The 23,050-nt window shown below is 39.1% G+C and overlaps 1 protein-coding gene across 2 annotated transcripts in view; it reads left to right on the top strand.

The window, feature by feature from the left end:
• LOC149832950 (peptidyl-tRNA hydrolase, mitochondrial-like) overlaps nucleotides 1-23,050 on the top strand; it is a 49,448-nt gene that overhangs the window by 2,499 nt on the left and 23,899 nt on the right. The window lies entirely within an intron of this gene.

Genomic DNA, 23,050 nt, shown 5'->3' with positions numbered 1-23,050 from the left:
TTATGTGAGCGACCCACAATACAATCTTGAGCTAGTTTGCCTTTCTTGGACTCCTTGATGGAGAAGACTTCTTCATTAGTATGAACTTCTTGAATCTTCTTGGTTCCTTCTTGAACCTTCTTGGTGCCGGATCCAAACCCGGTTATTGGATTCAGATATGGTATTCTAACATCCCCCCACAAACGCAACGGTCCGGGAGGGATGTTGAGTTTGGTCCGTAAAAATTGAAATCGCGGGACTGATAGAGCTTTTGTGAGAACATTTATAGTTTGATCTGACGAAAGGAATGTGAGACATCTTGAGTTTGCATTTGGCAACGTGGTCCCGAACAAAGTGTGCATCAATTTCAATGTGTTTGTTGCGACTGTGAAGAACGAGGTTTGCAGCTAGATAGGTCGCAGACACATTATCACACAAGAGGGTAGGCGACGAGTGGATAGGGACTCCCAATTCTCGAAATAGGGCATGAACCCAAGAAATTTCGGTTGCTGCATTTGTGACCGCTCTATATTCGGTCTCTGTGCTGGAATAAGCAATCATATGTTGTTGGGACCAAGATACACAATATAGCCAGAAGTAGATTTGCGATAATCTTGGGAACGAGCCCAGTCAGCGTATGAAAAGACAGAAAGTGAAACAACAATGGACGACCTTATCAGAAGTCCATAATGGACTGTCTCTTTGTGATATTCCAAAATACGTTTCACTGCATTCCAATGGTCGATTGATGGTTGGTGCATGAACCAGCATACGCGGTTAACCTGGAAGGCAAGATCAGGATGGGTAAGAGTCAGATATTGTAGTGCACCCACCACACTGCGATAGAGTGAAGGATCATGAAGGGATGACCCGTATGATGTTAGCCATGCAGATGGAGCCATAGGTATGCTAATCGGTTTGGCTCCAAGTATGGATGCTTGATGTAGGATGTCTATAACATATTTGCATTGTGAAAGAAGGAGACCATCTGCGGTGTGAACTGCTTCAATCCCCAAAAAATAATGTAGAGGGCCAAGATCCTTTCCAAAACTCTGACTTAGGCATGTAATTAAGGATCGAACAAACGTGGGAAAGCTACCTGTGACTAGAATGTCATCAACGTATACCAAGATATAAACAATCAAATGAGGTTTGCACAAAATAAATAGAGAAGCATCGACCTGATATTCAACAAAACCATTGATTATAGGAGCAATACTCAAATGTTGGTACTATGCCCAAAGTGCCTGCTTTAGGCCAAAATAAATAGAGGGCTCGATTGAGCTTACTCCAAAATTCTGGTGGTTGTTCCATATAGACATCCTCATTAATAAAACCATGAAGTAACATATTGTGCACATCAAGTTGGTGATCAGGCCAAGCTGACCGAAAGTCACAGAAAGAACTGCATGAATAGTAGGATGCTTGATAATAGGGCTAAATGTTTCAAAATAATCAATGCCTTCTTCATGAAAGCCCTTGGCAACCAAACAGACTTTATATTGCTCAAGAGATCCATTGGCCTTCTTTTTAATGCGATAAATTCACTTACATCTAATGAGATTCTAGAATGGATCAAGTGAGACAAGAGTCCAAGTCTCATTTTCTAGTAGGGCATAGAACTCAGTCTACATAGCATTACGCCAATGAGACTGGGTTTGTGCTTGTTTAAAGGTAGTGGGTTCAATGTGGGTGAATACTTCAGAGAGGAGCAATAGGTAGAGAGTGTTTGGTTGCTTGGAATACTTTGGACTTAAGTGTTCCATCTGTGCTCGAGTAATCATGTGATGAGTGCGAGCAGGAGGGGGAGGAGTAGGGTCAGGGAAGACAAGTGCGGGTGAGGTGGTGGATGTAAGAATGGCCCACTTGAATCTATGTAGAATGTGAGGATGAGGCATGAGAGAGAGAGAGAGAGAGAGAGAGAGAGAGAGAGAGAGAGAGAGAGCTGCGGCAGCAAAGAGGGACTTTTCAATAGAAGTTGTGCCCTACTTCATGTATATATATATATATATATATAAAATAATAACTGGGTTGGACCAAATATTTGGATCCATACCCAGACATAAAGTTACATGTTACATTAGAGAACCCAACCCAGACTGGAAAACCCGATCCAGTTTATGATACAGTCTTAATACCCTCCCTCAAGTTGTGCATGGTCCTATATCATGGACAACTTGCCTTTGAGATACCAAAACCGCGCACTCGTAAGTGCTTTGGTAAGTAGATCAATAACTTGATCTTCTGTTGGTACATAGACTAAAATAACTTCTTTGTCCTTTACCTTCTGTTGGACAAAATGTTGATCGATCTCTATGTGTTTCGTTCGACCATGGTGGATAGGATTGAAAGCAATTTGAATGGCACCTTGATTATTGCAAAACAGATTCGCAACCTTCACTTTTTCTCCTATCTCTGTTAATAAATGTCTTAACCATGTAACTTCGGCAGTGGCAGAGGCCATGGATCGATGCTCAACTTATGTACTTGAACGCGCAATAGCACGTTGCTTCCGGCTACTCCATGCTATTAAGTTTTCATCAACATACACACAATACTCAGAGACTGACTTTCTATCGTCTGGATCTCCTGCTCAATCTGCATCTGCATACACTTCTAGTTGTCTATGTTCTCCTTTTGCCTTTGATCGACGATAAACAAGCCCATCTCCAAGAGTACCCTTCAAGTACCGAAGAATTCTTTTAACTGCATTCATGTGTTCTGTACGTGGATCGTGCATGAACTGAGAGACTTGATTCATTGCATATACAATATCCGGCCTCGTAAAAGTAAGATATTGAAGCATCCCAACTAAGCGACACTAATATTTCGGGTCCTCATAAATCTCCCCATCTTGAGCGTTGAGTTTATGGTTTAACACGCTAGGAGTATTCAATGGCTTGCAGTTCTTCATTCCTGACTTCTCCAAAAGATCCAGAGCGTACTTGTGTTGGGTCAACAAGAGGCTAGTATTTTGTCGATCCACTTCAACCCCCAAGAAATATCGTAGGACACCCAGGTCCTTTATCTTGAACTCCTGGCTCAATAGGATCTTTGTAGCCTCTATATGCTTACAAGAACTTCCTGTAATAATAATGTCATCTACATATATGAGAAGTAAGGTGCTGACCTGGTGTTCTCGAAAAATGAACAATGAATGATCAAGTTGAGAACGAACGAATCCATATCGTTGTACATCAATGGAGAAACTGTCAAACCATGACCGAGATGCTTGTTTTAGTCCATAAATAGCTCGTCACAACCTGCAAACATGTGTCTCAGGATTGTTTTCTGCATAACCAAGAGGCTGCTCTATGTAAACTTCCTCCTTTAGATCACCATGTAAGAATGCATTTTTAACATCAAGTTGACTTAGAGACCATCCATGCTGAACCGCCAAGGATAACACAAGTCGAATGGTTCCCATTTTTACAACTGGACTAAAGGTCTCGTCATAGTCTTCTCCATATGCTTGTGTGAAGCCTTTAGCGACTAGTCTTGCTTTATATCTTTCAATGGATCCGTCAGGTTTGTACTTGATTTTATATACCCACTTAGATCCTACAACATTCTTATCCGGAGGTCTAGGAAGTATTTTTCAGGTCCTACATTCATGCAAGGCTCCCATTTCTTCATTCATAGCATCTGCCCATTTTGATGACAAGGAGGCTTGGGAGAAATCGATGGGTTCTTCCTGTTTTTCAACATGTGCAACAAATAACTGCATCTCTGTGGAAAAATTCTCATAGCTTACCCATCTTTCAATAGGGTGTCTGATCCTTTCCGAACGTCTGACCTGCTCAGTTATGTGGGGTGTATCCCTTCTCCTGGCATATACCGCCCCTTTGAATCTTCTGTCATCTGGACGAGCAATACAGGGTTTCTTCTGCGATGGGAGGCACAGTAGATCCCTGAGCAACTGTCAACACGTTCCCACTAGGTTCTGCATTGGTTTCCATGGGCTCACACTCATTTATCACAGTGTGACATGGAGCAGAGTTATCCATCTCTAGATGATCAAATAATTCATTCGCTAGCCACGACTGATAGCTTTCTTCTTCCTTAGTAACCCTTGCTTCTTTGTTCAAGATCTGAACATTGCTCTCATCAAAGACAACATTTTTTTAATGCGTCGAGTGTCTGGATCATAACATCGATATCCTTTATACTCTTCAGCATACCCAACAAACCTGCATCTACAAGCTTTATCCTAAAATTTGTTACGTTGGGAACTGTCAATGTGAACATAGCATACACATCCAAACACTCATAGTTGACTGGATTGAGGCTGGGTACCAAACAACACGAAATAAGGAGTCAAATTATTCAACATTTTCATCGGTAAACGATTTATTATATAAACCGCAAAGTGGAAAGCTTCTGTCCAAAGACTTAAAGGAATATGAGTGTCATGCAGCATACTTAGGGCACTTTCAACAATATGACGATGTTTTTTTTCCGCAACCCCATTTTGTTGTGGTGTGTGTGGGCAAGATATTCTACGCCTTATCCCGTTGTTTTGAAGAAATTCAATAAATTCCTTTGATAGATACTCTCCCTCTCCGTCACACTGAAATTGTTGAATACTTGTCGAGAATTGATTGACAACAAGAGCATGAAATAAACAAAAGAATTTGAATACCTCAGATTTGTATTTCATAAAATAAATCCAAGTATATCTGGAATAACTATTAATGAATGTGACATAGTAGCGACTGCCAGACAAAGTGGGTTGTGGAGCAGGTCCCCAAACATCAGAATGAATAAGTTCAAAAAGGAAAAGAAGCTCTTTCATTTATTGAATTGAAGGGAAGTACATGACTCTTACACAACTGACAACTAGAACAAAGGAAACCATCAACCTTATTATATGGACTTGACATTGAAATAAGACCGCTCGACACCGGTTTCTCAAGAGAAGAATTATTACAATGACCCAAACGACAATGCCAAATATTTGACTTATTATACGAAGACAAACTCAAACAATCCTTAGATGAATCCAATTTGAATGGTTGACCAATGGACGATTTTGATCCAGCTCTACGAACAGGTGAAGAAGTCTCTTTGAGGATATACATATTTCCCTTTCGCTCTCCCTCAACGAGCATCTTCTTCGTGAGTGGATCCTTGACACAGACAGAAGAAAGAGTAAATTCGATGCAAGAATGAATGTCATCAACCAATTTAGAAACGGAAATGATATTTTTGACAATATTAGGGGAATGAAAAACATTGGACAATTTTAGGGAACCATCGGAAAGAGGAATATTCACGTTTTCAGTGTAAGTTATTGGATGGAGAGATTCATCTCCAGTTTTAATACTTGCATTTTCATGATAAGGGATAGGTTTCAAAATCTTACCAATATCACCTGTTACGTGGGCTGCAACTCCAGAATCAATATACCAAGTTCCCTGATCACCCTATTTGAAATTCAATCCTGACAAAGCTGATATTAAAAGGCTTTTGACATTGTCTTCATCCCATTGATTTCCTCCAGCTTTTCCCTTGCTCGACGACCCTGTGACATTCATTTTCCCTTTGTTTTGCGGGTTGTGCCAACAATTTGCCTTGATATGTCCCTTTTTGTTGCACAAATAGCATGTTGGAACATTTTTGAAATTGTGATTTCCCGAAAAACTACCTGACGACATGCTAGGCGTGGGCAACAATCCACGCCCCCCTTGATTATTTCTTATCTGTCCATGTCTTCGAAAGTGGCCACGTCCTCTCCCTGAATTTGTCCCTGTAAACAATACTTCTTGGCTTCCTGAATTGTTGCCTACATCTTCTCATTTAATGGAAATTTCATATTGTAGTAATTTTGCCTAAAGATCCTCAAAGTTAGGAAGTGAAGGAAGACACAAGAGAGATGATACCAGCATATGATAATACGATCCAAGCCCGTTTAGCGCTTGTTGAACTTTATCCTTATCAGAAATCACATAGCCCACCATAGCCAATTGATCTGTGATGATCTTCACCTTGTTCATATACTCTGTAACATGTTAGTTTTGGATCATGGATCCGACCCGCACCACATTCCAAGGATCCATCTTGGGATGCGTGGGCGGTGGCATGTTTGTAATTAGTTTTTACTTCTTGTGTAATGTTATACTATGTACAACACTTATAAATATTAAGTAAAAGAGGGAAAACCCTATTGCCGCCGACCCCTCTCTTCTCTCTTTACCTCATCGCTAACCCTTGCAGGTGGATATTTCTGACATGGTATCAAAGCACAGGCGCGGAAATCAATCATCTAGAAGGCCTCTAAAGACCAACATGTGCTGCTAAAGAACGTAGGTTTATTTCTGTCCCTTCCATTAATCAGTTTTGCTTCTTTCCTCCTTTTTCTTATAAATCTTTCACGTCATTCCCGTTTTTTTTTTGTTCTTCTCATTCTCAATATTTCTGGTACGCACGTTACCTTTTTCTGGTTCGCTGAAATAACATACTGTTTCAGTCTGCCGAGTTTTTGTTTTCTCCCCCAAAATATTTCTGATTCTTTCCCTTTTTCTGGTTCGCACGTTACTATTCTCTGTGTAACGTGTGTGTTGATATCTTTTTCAGCACACATTTTGTTTTCTCCCCAAAATATTTCTGATTCTTTCCCTTTTTCTGGTTCGCACGTTACTATTCTCTGTGTAACGTGTGTGCTGATATCTTTTTCAGCACACAACAACATTGTTGCTTCTTTTTCTCTGTGTAACGTGTGTGCTGGTATCATTTTCAGCACACAGCAGCATTGCTGTTTTCCTCTGATATTATTTTCAGCACACAGCATTGCTGTCTCCTCTTCAATACACTGTTTGAACAGTTTTTGGCTTCTCATTCTTCATATAATCCATGGATTCCAAGTTGAACCCTAGTTTTCTTACTCACCTCATGACCCACAAGTTATCTCATGATAACTACTTACATTGGAAACGTCAGATTGTGCCTTTTATTCGCAGTCATGGTCTTTATGGGCATCTAGATGGGCGATCACCCGCCCCACCTACACATATCATGCAAGAAATAACATGTGAAGATGGGAAGGTGAGTCAACTTCGAACCACCAATCCTGCTTATGACATATGGGTACAACGGGATCAGACATTAGTTGCTTACATAACTTCCACACTTTCTGATCGTGTTTTACAAACTATTTCTGATGATCAATCTGCTGCTGAGTTGTGGAATGGACTAGCTCATTCATTTTCTCAGGTTTCTGAATCTCGAGCTTTGCAACTCAAGTGGCAATTCCAATCCATGCGAAAAGGAAACAAATCTATTACAGAGTTCATGGGGGATGTCAAGGTTATTACAGATCAGTTAGCTGCCATTGGAAGTCCTGTATTAGATAAGGACATGGTACTACAGGTATTAGGTAGCCTTGGACCTGAATATCGCATGTTTTGCACAACACTCCAGGTTGTCTCAGTTCTTCCATGTTTTGATGATCTTCAATCTAAGCTTTTGCAATATGAGGTCAGTTTAAATCAGGAACACGCGTCAGATGATACTCATCCTGTGATGATGGCACATACGCCTATTCAAACAGGAGCCTTATTTACTCCTCCTCGTCCAAATGGAACAACTATAAACAAAGGAGGATTACTACCTACACCAGCTGGAGGAGGCCTTGGCTCAGGCAGTGTACCACGAGGGGGACGTGTCCCTACTTGTTTTCTATGCAACAAGCGGGGACATGTTAAAGCAAATTGCTGGTACAATCCTTAGAACCGGAACAAAACAGGGAGGCCAGGGCAGAGGGCAACTCAGACGTTTGCACGCACTCCTTAGGGACAGGTTCTTCCACATGACGTACAAAATATCCTTATGACTACTTTCAATCAGATGAACTTGCGTCAAAATGATGATGGTATATGGTATATTGATTCAGGGGCAGCAACACATGTTACTTCTGATGCAGGTAAATTTTCTCACTTGACTCCTTACACTGGAAATGACACTATAGTCATAGGAGATGGATCTCACCACCCCATCTCTCACACTGGAAATGTCTCCCTTTCTTTGCCTGAATCTCAATTACCCTTGTCAAATGTCTTACTCACACCTGCTATTCAAAAGAATATTCTATATGTGTCTAAATTAGTTGATGAAACAAATTCTTTCTTTGAATTTACTCCTTCTGTTTATCTTAAGGATCTTCACACCAAGAAGACGCTCGCTAAAGGTGAACGGCGCGGGAACATGTACGTCTTTGAAGAATCTCATGTGCCTTTGAAGACGTCGTCTTCCGTAGCCGTGGCTTCTTCAGCTCCTTCTTTTCCAATATTTTTGAGTCGATCCACAGATCATAGTTCTTCATCTAGAGTCTTGAAACTTAATAAGCCAGACTTATGGCATCTTCGTTTGGGTCATTGTAGTCAAGTTTTTCTTGACAAGTTGTCTGCTAAAGGTCTAATACCTGCAGTCAGTTTAGAGTCAAAATGTCCAAGTTGTCATTTATGCAAAAGTCATGTACTTCCTTTTCATAGTATCAATAAAAGAGCAACAAAGCCTTTTGAGATTATATGCTCAGATGTTTGGGGTCCTGCGCCCACTGCCTCTCTTTCTGGATCTCGATACTATGTACTCTTTCTTGATTCTTACACTCGTTTTAGTTGGATTTACTTCATGAAAAACAAACATGAAGTTTTCAAGTTGTTCAAACAGTTTCATGCATTAGTCCAAAACCAATTCAATACCAATGTTGTATATTTCCAGTGTGACGGGGGGGAGAATACATATCCCATGACTTTAGTGAATATTTGAAGGAGCATGGCATTACACGTAACATTTCTTGCCCTCATATCCCTCAACAAAATGGAGTAGCTGAGAGAAAACACAGGCATATTGTTGAGACAGCCTTGAGCATGATGCACACTGTGGGTATTCCCTTCTCTCTTTGGACCAAGGCTTTCCATACAGCTGTTTACGTTATCAACAGGTTGCCCATGACCATCCTTGAAGATAATTCTCCATACTTTGTTCTTTATAATTGTCATCCATCATATGAAGAACTACATCCTTTTGGTTGTGTATGTTATGTTCACATTGATCATTCATTGAGAAATAAGTTTCAAGACAGAGCTGTATAGTGCAAGTTTCTTGGGTATGCAGATGACTATAAGGGATACAGGTGTTATGATCCTCATACAGGCAAAATTCGGATATCTAAAAATGTTGTTTTTGATGATGAAAATTTTGACACTCTAGGTTCGTCTTCCACAGATATACCGGACAGTTATGATCCTTGGCTCAATGACTCACTTTTATATGACTCGTTGCCTTATGAGGATTTATCTTTATTGACAGACAATGAACCATATGCTTTCGATGTGGAACCACATATGGAAGACATTCCTCCTACAACAACATCCTCACGTTTTTCTAGTCTTGTTTATTCTCGTAGAGCTCATCCAGTCAATGATGAGACTCCTCTACGACGTTCCACTCGGATTAGACATCCTATAGATCGCTGGGTAAGTTATAACAATTTCTCTTTAGATTTTCAAACATTTCTAATCAGAGTGTCCCAAGAAACAGAACCTTCCTCTTTTCATGATGCTGTACATTCCCGTGCCTGGGTAGAGGCGATGAATGAGGAGATGGAAGCATTGCATGAATGCAATACATGGGAAATTGTACCAAGGCCAGATAACAAGAATGTTGTAGGGTCCAAATGGGTGTACAAGATCAAGCACAAACCGGATGGCAGTGTTGAGCGCTATAAAGCTCGTCTGGTCACACGAGGCTTCACACAACAGTATGGGCAGGACTACGATGAAATGTTCAGCTCAGTCGTAAAATTGGGCACCGTTAGGATTATCATTGCATTGGCATTACAACATGGATGGTCACTCAGTCAACTTGATGTTAAAAATGCCTTTTTGCATGGTGAACTAAAGGAAGAAGTTTACATGGAGCAGCCACCTGGTTATAGTATGCATGATTCATCCAATTGGGTATGTAAACTTCGATGCTCTCTTTATGACTTGAAACAAGCTTCTCGATCTTGGTTTTAGAGTTTTTCCACGGAGATCCAGCATCATGGGTTCACTAAAAGTGTTCTAGATCATTCATTGTTCATATTCAAAAGTGGTTCAACTATTGTTTGGGTGCTTATATACGTTGATGACATCATTATTACCAGGAGTGATGAGGTTCACATATCTTGGGTTAAGTCTATGCTGATGGCTAAATTCAAGATGAAAGACTTGGGTCCCTTGCGATATTTTTTGGGTGTGGAAGTTGATAGTCGACGTGAGACTATTACATTGAGCCAACATAAGTACACCATTGATATTTTACTTGCTACAGGGATGGAGAATTGTAAACCAAAGCACACCTTGCCTTCTAAATCATAAGCTAAGTGCAAAAGAAGGCACTACTTATGATCCTACTTTGTATCGTCGAGTTGTAGGGATGTTACAATACTTAACATTCACTAGGCCTGACATAGCATACTCTGTCAATCAGGCTTCACAGTTTATGCATGCTCCTACAGATGTACATATGGAAGGAGTAAAAAGGATCCTTCGGTATTTAAAGGGTACGATTGGAGATGGCTTGATGTACACCAAGGACACAACTTATATGTCAGGGCATCGACTATTCACCTACACAGACGCGGACTGGGCGGGTGATCCTGACGAGCGAAGATCAGTTTCGGGGTATTGCATTCTTATCGGCAATAATATTGTAACATGGAGTAGCAAGAAGCAAAAGGCAGTGGCGCGATCTAGTACTGAAGCAGAATATCGTGCAATGGCAGCAGGAACAACCAATGTTACATGGGTGAGACATCTACTGCAAGAATTACAAGAACCAATCTCGTCCTCTATGCTTCTTTGCGATAATCAAAGTGCTATTAATATTGCCTTCAATCCCATCCTTCATTGTCGCACGAAGCATATCGAGATCGATCAACATTTTGTTAGGCAAAAGGTGGAAGAAAAAGAAATTGAACCTGCATATGTTCGGTCAGATATGCAAGTTGCTGACATCTTTACCAAGGGATTATCCACTCATCAGTTTTGGGCACTCAAAGGCAAGTTGAGCATGATCAAAGACCATACTCAACTTGAGGGAGGCTGTTAGTTTTGGATCATGGATCCGACCCGCACCACATTCCAAGGATCCATCTTGGGATGCGTGGGCGGTGGCATGTTTGTAATTAGTTTTTACTTCTTGTGTAATGTTATACTATGTACAACACTTATAAATATTAAGTAAAAGAGGGAAAACCCTATTGCCGCCGACCCCTCTCTTCTCTCTTTACCGCATCTCTAACCCTTGCGGGTGGATATTTCTAACATAACAATCATGCTTTCTTTCTTTAGGAGTTGAAACTCCCTCTTCAAATGCATAATTCTTGCCTCTGAGATTTGAGCATAGGTCTTCGCAAGTTGTTCCCACAACTCCATTGGCGAGCACTCATCTGGAATACCTACAAAAACCTCTTGCGAAAGAGTAGAGGTAATGTAGGCTACAACAGCTTGATCTCATTTTCTCTAAGTGGTGAATTCAAGATTTCGAATCAACCTGTTAGAAGCCTCTCCCTTATCGTCCACAATTTCCTGCACAATAAATTCCGGTGGTACAGAGATCGTTCCATCTAGGTGTCCATAGAGATTGAGACTCTTAATGAAAGGCAGTATCTGCCTCTTCCAGGTCAAATAGTTGTTGTTGCTCAGTTTGTCTGAGATAAGTTGACCTAGAAAACTAGATGGCAGGGTAGGAGAATCCATGAAAACTGAACTGTAAACTGAATGTATCTGACTGCTGCCAGACTTTAGATCTGAAATAAATTCAGACCAGATTAAATCAAGAATAAAGAATAAAGGAATTGGTATTTTAGATCCCGAAGGAATGACCAGAAATCAAGAATAAAGGAGTGAATTTGGATCGGGAAGAAATTAAAACTGATTCGCTTCAGATCTGAAGTAAACTCAGATCAAACCGTGACAGACTAATTAACGTCAGATCTGAAGTGAACTCAGATCAGACCGTGACAGACGAAGAAGAAGCAACAACTAAGAAAACAGATCTAATCTTGATTTCAGACTTGAATGAAACAGATGCAACAACCAAAGCACAATATATGAATCTAAAACAGTCGATGACTGTTTTCATCTTAATACCAAATCTGATATCAGAACACATGTCTGGGCAGATTCAGACTTCAGATAGCCTTTGGGTCCGACAGTCTGATCCAAATCAGACGTGATAAACAAAAGGAAGAAAAGGTAGGTAAAGAGGGCAGCAGTCACGCAGGGTCTAATTAAAGAGAGCAGTAGTCACGCAGGGTCTAATCTATCGATCAGATAGAACATATCTATGATCAGATCTGAACCGATAGTTTGGAAGAAAACAAAAGGTCGATGACTAAACAGAGAGGAGAAAAGAGGATGCAGACAAAAATGGAAGAGGATGTAGACAGAAATGGGGGCATGGTAATAGAAAAGAAGGCAGATAGAGGAACCTGGAAGCAGCACCTGGGACGTTGATCTCGCTGGATAGTCCTGGACGAAACAACACCTGTAGTGTCGATCTCGTTGGACACGCCCTTCGGAGTCGATTCACCGTGCAAAAGAAGCCTGCTCTGATACCATGTAAGAATGGCCAACTTGAATCTATGTAGAACGTGAGGAGAGAGAGAGAGAGAGAGAGAGAGAGAGAGAGAGAGAGAGAGAGCTGCGGCAGCAAAGGGGGACTTCTCAATAGAAGTCGTGCCCTACTTCATGTATATATATATATATATACAAAATAATAACTGGGTTGGACCAAATATTTGGATCCATACCCAGACATAAAGTTACATGTTACATTAGAGAACCCAACCCACACTCGAAAACCCGATCCAGTTTATGATACAGTTTTAATAGTGGACTCCACGACAGGGAGTGGAAGAGGAGGAGAAGGACTGGAGGAGGTAGAAGATATGGGCGACATACCAGAGGGGGGTGAAGTGGCAAGGTACTCAAGTGAGGTAGTTGGAGGGGGATTAATGGGTAATTGAAGGGTCTCTATTGTGGGCATGGGGTTGGTTGAAGGTGGTTGGAAAGGAAAAGTGCTTTAATAAAAAATAACATGGGAGACAATGACCTTTTGATTAGTAGGATTTAGGCATAGATATCCATGGTGATTTGGATTATAGTCACAAATATCAGTATCGGCTATATCTTGGCGAGGTATAATATCAAGATATTATTGGTTTTCTAATAAATTTCAAGAAAATCTTGAAATTTAAAAAATAAAATAAAAAATAAAAAATAAAAAATAAAAAATAAAAAATAAAAAATAAAAAATAGGAAAAATTAAGAAAAAATAAATATAAAGCCCCCTTTTCCTCTTTTTTTTCTTCCTTTCCTTCCTCTTTCTTTTCTTCCTTGCCTTTTTTTTTCTTCCTTCCTCTTTTCTTTCTTCCTTTCCTTCCTCTTTCTTTTCTTCCTTGCCTTTTTTTTCCTTCCTTTCTTCCTTTCCTCTTTCTTTCCTTATTTTCTTTCTTTATTCCTTCTTTCCTTCCTTTCCTCTTCTTTCTCTTCTTCCTTTCCTCATTCATGATGGAGTGCTGGACTGCTGGAGAACTCAACTAGACTACTGGAGAAGTGGAGGATATGGCGCAACCCCTGTTCATGTTTCTCTTCTTTCTTCTATCTGTTTCACAGTTCACTTTCACGTTGACTGCATATGTATCCTTTTTTTTTAAAACTCCCAAATGCCCCTTCACCTACAATTTTAAAAAAAGTTGCTGCTTGGGTTGTGACAACAATATTATCACCAATTTTTTGTTTAAAATATCGTGATATTTTGCCTTTAATATCGTTTGTTCATTTTACAATGATAATATCATGATATTTTCAAAATATCGATGATATATGTGACTATGATTAGGACTGTAGCCAAGAAAAATATGACATGAGGACTTGTAATCTAATTTGTGAGCTCGATAAGGTTTTAGGTATGTGTAACATGCATATCCGAAGATTTTTAGAAAGGTGTAATTTGGGTCTTGGTTAAGTAAAATCTTCATGGGAGATTGATGATCTAGGTTGGGTATAGGTAAATGGTTAATCAAATAGACTACTGTGAAGAAGGCGTAAGGCCAAAACTAGGTAGGGACATGGGCATGAGCCCTATTTCAACAATGTGTTGATGTTTGCGCTCAACTGATCCATTTTGTTATTGTATATGTGGACAAAAAATTTGATGTCCAATCCCATAAACCTTAAGAAACAGATCTAAGGCCTTAAATTCTTCCCTACCGTCAATTTGTAAAAACTTTATTTTTGAGCCAACAACGTTTTCAACATGAGCTTTAAATTTTAAAAAAATAGTAGCTACATCCAATTTATTTTTCATAAAAAATATCCAGGTGAATCGAGAGAAACCATCTACAAAACTGACATAATATTTGAAACCTTGAGTACCAGAGATTGGGGCAAGTCCCCACACATAAGCAAATATCAAATCTAAAGGTTTAGAAATTTCATGCACACTATCAGAGAAGGGAAGTTTATGGTGTTTCCCTTTTTGACAAGCATCACAAATTTAAGAGTAAATACGATTAATGAAAGGCAAACTAAATTTAGAAATAACATGCTGGACGATTCTCAACACTGGGTGGCCCAACCGACAATGCCATTACGAGGTAGTTCGCTCTCCGACATAAGTTGCTTTATTGGGACTGAGTTGGACGTGGTACAATCCATTCTTGGTCGTTCCTCAGAGTATTTTTTTCCCGTTATCTTGAGTGAATCGCCGAACAAATAGTAGTTGTTTCTTAATTTAAGGAACATGTAATATATCTTGTAAAGCAAATTTAATACCAACATTAAAAAAAGTAGAATCACCAATATGAGAGATAGACAAACTTGTCCCGTTACCGATTTTAACAGTATCACTACCTTAATAGTTAGAATTGAGGGATTGAGAGTTTAAGTCTGACATCATATGGTGAGAGGCACCTGAGTCTGGAAACCAACCTTCATTTGAATAATTTGAGGCAGATGTTGATGAGTTGTGGAGCCTGATTCACCCTTTTTGGCCCTGCAGGAAGGGGGGTCCGGGGGCTCCCCCCGGCGCGGGTCCCGCTGCGCGGTCAGCGGGCGGGGGTCCAGGGGGGGCCGCCCCTGGCGGGGGGTTATAGGGGGGCAGCCCCCCCCCCCCAAGAAGAAATTTTTCTGGGGCTTATGTTTGGGACCCGGTTTTTAGTGGATCCGACCCGATTTGGTTAGGGTTAGGGTTGTCGCCCTTGCCTTGTTTATATTCTCGCTTTTCTTTCCCGAGCTTGTAACTGTCTGTTAAGAGTAATAATATTTCTCTCTGAGCGGCCGTGGTTTTTTACTCTCTCTCGGATTTGAGGAGAGGTTTTTTCACGTAAATCTGTGTTCTTGTGTTTTGTTTGATCGTTCTTGTTCTTTGTTTCCTTTTGATTGTCTCTTGCTCGTGGTTTTTCCTAACAGATGTGTGATATGTCATGGGCGATAACTCAGACGCATTCTCTCTCTGAAGAAGGTACCACTGGCAGGCTGTGTGATTTGGTTTTTCACAGTATTTACAGGTAACACCTAGAGTGTTCTGTGAACTTTTGAACCATCCACATTGGCACCCACACCGCGACCTTGAACCGACCCTGTTGAAAATTTCTATCACGTCCTTGACCAAAGTTATTAAAATTGTTATTGAACCTCTAGTTGAAATTTGTTTATGGAGCAACATCATGACTGGTTGTGACGGAGTCGGCTATATGAGCTTCCTCTGAAAGAAGTGGCCTGTGAAGCTGGTTTATGGAGATATGGTCCGAACGTGTAGACATGGAGACTCTAAAGGCCACATTACTCATGGGGAAGAACTCGTAAAATAAATAGAACAAAGTCTTCATCTAGGACACGTTTGTCTGCCATGGCCAACTGGTGGGTGATGGATTTTGCTTTTTGGAAAAGATCATCAATACTTTTCTCTCCTTTTTCAAGTGTATGCAGTTGATCTTTTAACTGCAACATGCGAGATCGAGAGTGAACATGATATGTCTTTTAAGTATTCCCAGACATCATATGAGGTTTTCCGGTCGACGACTTGTGTGTGACTTGGTTCAGATAAAGAGGAGATAGGCCAGCTAAGAAATAGTTGGTCTTGGCATTGCCATTTAATGAACTCAGGAGTGAGTATTTACTTTTCATCTTGCATAATGAATTTGACTGGGCATGACTTTGATCCATCAATGAATCTATATAGGTCATACGAGATCAATAGTGGGATAAATTGAGATTCCCACAAAAACAGTTGTTTGTAGACAACTTTGTGCTCAAGAAATATTGTAAGGTAGTTTGAGCAGGAAGAATAAAACTTATCTCTGAAGTTGAGCTTGATGATGTTGCCTTGATACTATAAACGAGCATAAAAAATTGAATAAAGCAAGAGACCAATCACACAGTGCACACAATTTTACGTGGTTCAGATCTGAATGATCCTGCGTACCCTTCACCTCGACGTTTTTCTCTTTTGGTGAGGGTTAAGATCCATTAACATATATAGAGTACAAGAGCACGGTGGCCAGGATTCATGGCCTACAAGAGTTCATGGTTTGGAGTCTCATTGGGACCTAAACACTTGGACAATCTCATCTCAGGAATCTTTGTTACGTGAGAGACCCACAATACAATCTTGAGTTAGTTTGCCTTTCTTCGACTCCTTGATAGAGAAGACTTCTTGAATATTCTTAGTTCCTTCTTGAACCTTCTTGGTACCAGATCTAGACCCGGTTATTGGATTTAGATATGGTATTCTAACAGATCACATCCAAGAGAAATAGAGAGGTGGGTTGCGGTGGAGACAGGAGAGGAGGAGGGACTTGATGGTAGATTGGTTGGGGGCAAAGAGGGAGGGCTAGATGGAGTCATCTCGGGTGATATGCTTGCGAAGGAGGATGGTGACCATGGCGTGCAACGATGATTGGAGGAAGTGGGCGAGGTGATCAGGCTGCGAGGACTTGCAAAGGTTGAAAAGGAACTTGGCTTGGGCACGCTGGTCGTTGGAGGCAAACATGAGGTAGGTGATGAGGGTTTTGAAGCGGGGGAGGGACCGAGGATGGCAGCCAGCAACTCCGGTGCTGCAATTTCTTTGACGATCCAATCAATCTCTTCTTCTTCTTCTTCTTTCCTCCCTCTCCTCGTTTGGTTCTGGTGGCTGCGTTGCTGAGGGGTTGGCGGAAGAGCGAGAGGGAGACTGAGGGAGGAGGGTTTTTGCAGAGGCCCTAATGCGAAATTTTCTTTTGATAAGAAAAATTCCTCCACCCCCCTAGGTGGAGGAATTTTTCCTATAAAAAATCGTACTTTTTAGAAAAACTTTTTTTTTGAAAAAAAATTGTCTCGTTTGGAAAGGATGTACTTTTTTCTTTCCTACTTTCACTTTTCCTACTATTTTCTCACTTCCAAATGTGATTGTTTAAGAGAACAGTTTAAGGGATTCATTTACTTTGAGCATTTAATTAGGAAGTGTAATTGAAACTTGATATTGCCTTATTTGAATTAGATAAAGTCATCCATGATGGCTTGTATCATCCTTCTCAGTCCTGGCCTTCACCAGTCAATACAGTTGACTTGATCCAAGTGTTAAATTGTATTAATAACTCATATATATATATATATATATATATATATATATATATATATATATATATATAGAGAGAGAGAGAGAGAGAGAGAGAGAGAGAGAGAGAGAGAGAGAGAGAGAGAGAGAGAGAGAGAGAGAGAGAGAGAGAGAGAGAGAGAGAGATTTCATATATATATCTTTGTGTCTATCTATCTATCTATATATATTGTAATACCTACTAGGGGTAAATTAGTCTTTTCACATGTAATACACATATTCATTTGAATATGCTTTTTCCTTTTTCTTCTTTTTTCTTTTCCTTTTTTTTTTATTTTAGTTATTGCATCATAGGAGGGGTCCACCATAGAGTCGTTGGACCCCTCCAACAGTCATATTTATGATCGTTGGAGGAGCTCCAACGTCTCTATGGGAGCCTTTCCTTGGGTCCCATGTGTGCATAAATAAGGAGCTTTGCCCCATGTATTTGTTAAGCTTCTTGAAGCTTTTCTCAATAAGATCTCTTATATTTTGTAGCTCACTTTCTCATTTTGTGTTTGTCTATTGTCACTTTGTGACTTATTGTATTTTTGCCCATTAATGGCCCATTGCTTGTGTGCTTGTCTATTTCCTAGTCACTTAAGTGACATTATCTTTTCTCTTTAGGGTTTCTTGACATGGTATGAGAGCCTTGGTTGTGAAAGCATCATTGGAATACTCTTACGTTTGAGTAATTCTTTAAGTATCACTCCTTTTGCTTTTCAACAAACTCCTCCAAGATGGCCGACAAAGACTCAAATATCGATATTTCATTCAAATTGAATGGAACAAATTATAGAATGTGGGCGCCCCCCATAGAAAACAACCTCAAAGTTAAACGACTTTAGGGGTATGTATGTAGAACCATTCCGGAACCACAATTGAAGCTTACAAAGAAAGAGGAGAATGAAGAAAAGGCCTTGAATGAAGAAGAGAAGGTTAAAGCTATTCAAGAATGCCAATCTAAAGTTAAAGATTGGAAAAGCGTGCATGCCAAGATATTGGCACGGTTCATGAATAATGTAGAGCTCAAAATATGCGTCAATCTTGCAATATTCAAGAAAGCAAATGAAGCTTGGTTCTTCATGAAAGGTATGTGCACTAAAAAAGACCTTGCTAGGCATTTCTTTTTGCAAGAAAAATAAGATGAAATAAGCAAGGGGACATGAGCATTAGAGACTACTATAGTATTCTATCCCCATTATGGGATGAACTTGCTCTTCTCGAACCACAATGGGAAGGAAGTGCTATTGCTCTGAGGCAAGAGCAAATGGAGAGAGAGAGGTTTTTTCAATTTATTCATGGGCTTTGTCTCGAATTTGAACAACTAAGAGGGTCCCTTCTTCATAGGGCTTCTACCTCTCTTAGTGAAATTTTAGCCAACTTGTGTCAAGAAGAAACTCGCTTGACTCTAAAGAAAGATATTGATGAGGTTCATGCGGTATCAAGATCGGAAAACAATATGAGGACATATAAGCCCCCTCATTTTTGGAAATATAACAATGGTGGAGGAAGAAAAATTATTTGTTACCATTGTAATGAACCGGGTCACCTTCGACCGGATTGTCCTAAACTCAAAAGAAAGGTGACTTCCATTGGAGAGTGTCCAAGCAATTCAAGTGAAGAATAAAAATAAGATGGAGATATAAAAGACTCCATTGTACAACTCACCGAGACTCTCTAACAATTCATGAGGATCAATTCTTTCATACCTTCCACCTCCGGTGCCGCTGCGCGATCTCATTAATTCCCGGTATGTCTTCTTGGATTCTTGATTCAGGTGTTTCTTTCCACATGACTCTGAGTGCATCTCTTTTGTTAAAACCAAGTATCAATTCTTTTAAATCCTTTGTTTCCACAGCCGATGGAACATCATTACATGTTGAAGGAATGGGAAACCTTGAAAAAGTTTATGGTCAAAAGACTCAAAACAAAGAATTTCATGTTTCAAAAATTAGAATCATTCCAAAACTCAATTTAAATCTATTTTCGGTCTATCAAATCACCGATTTTGGATTTAGTGTCTCTTTTTCACAAACCAATTGCTACGTGTAGGATCTCCGGTCCGAGAAGCGGATTGAGTAAGGCCATAGAAGAGGAGACCTATATTACATGGATTTTTTGTCTTTGCCATCCAAATCCTTTTGGAATCATGTTCAATTTAAAGATCTTGAGACTTGGCACAAAAGGCTTGGTCATCTTAGTATTTTCAAGTGGTACCTTTTTCCATTTTTGAAAATTTTTTGTAATGGAAAAATATTTAATTGCAATGATTGTATCCTTGGGAAAATACATTCGCTTCCGTATTTACATAATAATTTTGTTTCCAAAATACCATTTGAACTAGTGTATTCCGATGTATGGGTACCGGCACCCATTATGTCTAAAGGAGGTTATTCCTATTATGTTGTCTTTATTGATGATTTTACTAGATATACATGGGTGTATTTTATTAAAAAAAAACTGATATTTTTTTTCAATTTTAAAGAATTTCACGTTCTCATTCAAAATCAATTTCAAAACAGCATAGCTATTTTTAGATTCGATTTCGGAGGAGAATACATGTCAAAAGAATTTCAAAACTATCTTAAACTAAACGACATTATACATCAAAGATCTTGTCCAAAAACTCTTCAACAAAATGTTCTTGCCGAGAGGAAACATAGGCATCTCATTGAAGCAACAAGGACGCTTCTTGTTTTTAAAAATGTTCCAAAGAATTTTTTGGGCCGGAGCTATTCTTACCGTAACTTATCTCATAAATCGTATGCCTTTCTCTTCTTTAAAAAATGTTTCTTCTTTTGAGAACTTGTTCAAAATATCTTTGAATTTTAAAAGATTGAGAGTTTTTTGTTGTAAGAGCTTTGTTCTTTTTCAGGGACAAGATAAATTATCACCAAAAGCTCTTGAATGTGATTTTATTGACTATGGTGAAAATAAAAAATGTTATAGATATGATATTCACAACAATAAACTTTTTGTCTTAAGAAATGTGACCTTTCTTGAAGAACAAAATGGTTTTGAAATTCAAAAATCTAAAGAAGAGATTGATTATTCTTTTCTATTTGACTTATTATCTAAAACTAAGTCTAAAAGTGATTTAATTTGTGATCATACTTGTAATGACAATTCACATCAAAATAATGATTTGTCACATCCAATTATTGATTCTCACAATGAGGATCCTAATGATATGCATGTGTATACTCAGCGTGAGGACAATGAACATCAAAATGCTTTCGATAGATACTCTCAAGACATCTCCTTGGAAGATCAAGTTGAAGAAAGCCAACTTAGGCGATCTTCTAGGAATAGTAGACCTCAAAAATTCGTGTCATGATTCATTTTCTCCAACATATAGAACTTGCCTAATGATGATACATTCCTATATATTCCTAATTTTAAAGACGCTAAGCAACATCCCCATTGGATTGATGCTATGAGACTTTAACTAGAAGCTCTTAATAAAGCAAACACTTGGACCATCGTAAGTCAACCATTAGGAACAAAAGCTATTAGATGTAGATGCGTTTATAAGGTCAAAACTAAGAGCGATGGAACATTAGAAAGATACAAAGCTAAGTTAGTTGCTAAAGGATATGTCCAAGAATATGGAATCGATTATGAGAAAACTTTTGCCCTGGTAGCTAGGATGACTAGTGTACGAACCTTGATTGCTTTAATATCTATTAAACAATGGCCTATCTATCAACTAAATGCTAAAAGTGCATTTTTAAATGAAAATCTTTGTGATGAAGTGTTTATCCTCCTCTTCGTCTCCTAATTTAATTGCTTATACTGACTCTGATTGGGGGTAACCCTGATGATCGTATTTCTACAACAGGTTATTGTGTTTTTCTTGGAGAGTCATTAATTTTTTGGAGATGTAAGAAGCAACAAAAAGTTTCTCTTTCTTTCATAGAATCTAAATACAGAGCGATGGCCACCACTACCACTGAACTTGTATGGTTGAGAATTTTTCTCAAGGATATGGGCATCTCTTTTTCTACTCCTTCGAAGCTGTGCTGCGACAATAAGAGTGCTATTTACATTGCTAACACCTTCCATGAACGAACAAAGCATATAGAGATGGATTCTCACCTATGTCAGAGGAATTCGGCCAACCAGGTGCCACACCCGCATCGACGTGATGCGATGCAGGTGCGCGTGTGGGTGCGGCATCCGGTGCGATCAACCCAAACCATGGTGCAGTCAACGCACCTAGGGTCATATATGTCCAAATTTTGGACTTAAAAAAAAGCGCCCGATGAAATGGGGTTTGGAGGATTAGGGCAAAATATTTTTGTCCTCTCTTCTCTGTCTCCCAACCCCGACATCGGCGATGCCTACTAGCTGCCACCGTCCGACGAGCGCGACGCTTCCTCTCCATATCCAAGGTACACATTCTCTCTCTCCACTCGTCTCTGAATCTCTCGGCTACCTCTCTATATTGTTCCCCTTTTTCATACTGCGTGCCTCTCTCTCTCTCTCTCAACTCAATCTCTTTCCCCCTTACTGTGTACCTCTCTCTCAATCTCGGCTAAACACTGTTGTTGCTCATTTTTGAAAAAAATATTTACCCATTTTAGGGAAAACCCTGTTCGGCTGACTCATTTTCTTAAAAATAAATCTTTTAAGAGTTTTTACATGTAAAAACTATGTAATATAAACATTATACATAATATATATAGATATATTATACATAATATATTTGTTGGGACGTTTCAAGTTTGAATCCTAATCGTATGGCCCATATGGGGGTCTGTCAAAAAATATTTTGCTGCCTTAAGCAACCATTTTGCAAAACATACTGTTGTTAACCGTTAAAACATAAAAATTATATATATATGTATATATATGTATATATATATACCTATATATATATACATATATATATATATATATATATATATATATATATATATATATATATATATATATATATATATATATATATAATTTTTTATATTTTTGCCCTCCTGCACCCCTACACCCAAGTTTTTTTAAAGTGCCGCATCGCTGCACCCACACCTATGTGACATAGATTGCCACTATATTCGAGATGAATTCTTACGGGGCACCATTCAACTACCCTATGTTACTTTAGAGTATCAACTAGTGGACTTCTTCACCAAAGCATTGCCATTGTCTCGCTTCTACTTTTTTCTCAGCAAACTCTCGGTGATCTCACCATGTGTTTGAGGGGGGTGTTAAATTGTATTAATAACTATATAACTATATATATATATATATATATATATATATATATATATATATATATAGAGAGAGAGAGAGAGAGAGAGAGAGAGAGAGAGAGAGAGAGAGAGATTTCATATATATGTCTATGTGTCTATATATATATATATATTGTAATACCTACTAGGGGTAAAATAGTCTTTTTGTATATAATACACATTCATTTGAATATGCTTTTTTCTTTTTCTTT

The sequence above is a fragment of the Nuphar pumila genome, chromosome 7 (assembly GCF_984573655.1).
Source record: "Nuphar pumila chromosome 7, dmNupPumi1.hap1.1, whole genome shotgun sequence".
Lineage (NCBI taxonomy): Eukaryota > Viridiplantae > Streptophyta > Magnoliopsida > Nymphaeales > Nymphaeaceae > Nuphar > Nuphar pumila.
Note: the sequence above shows the minus strand (reverse complement) of the source record. Positions and strands in the feature narration are given on the sequence as shown.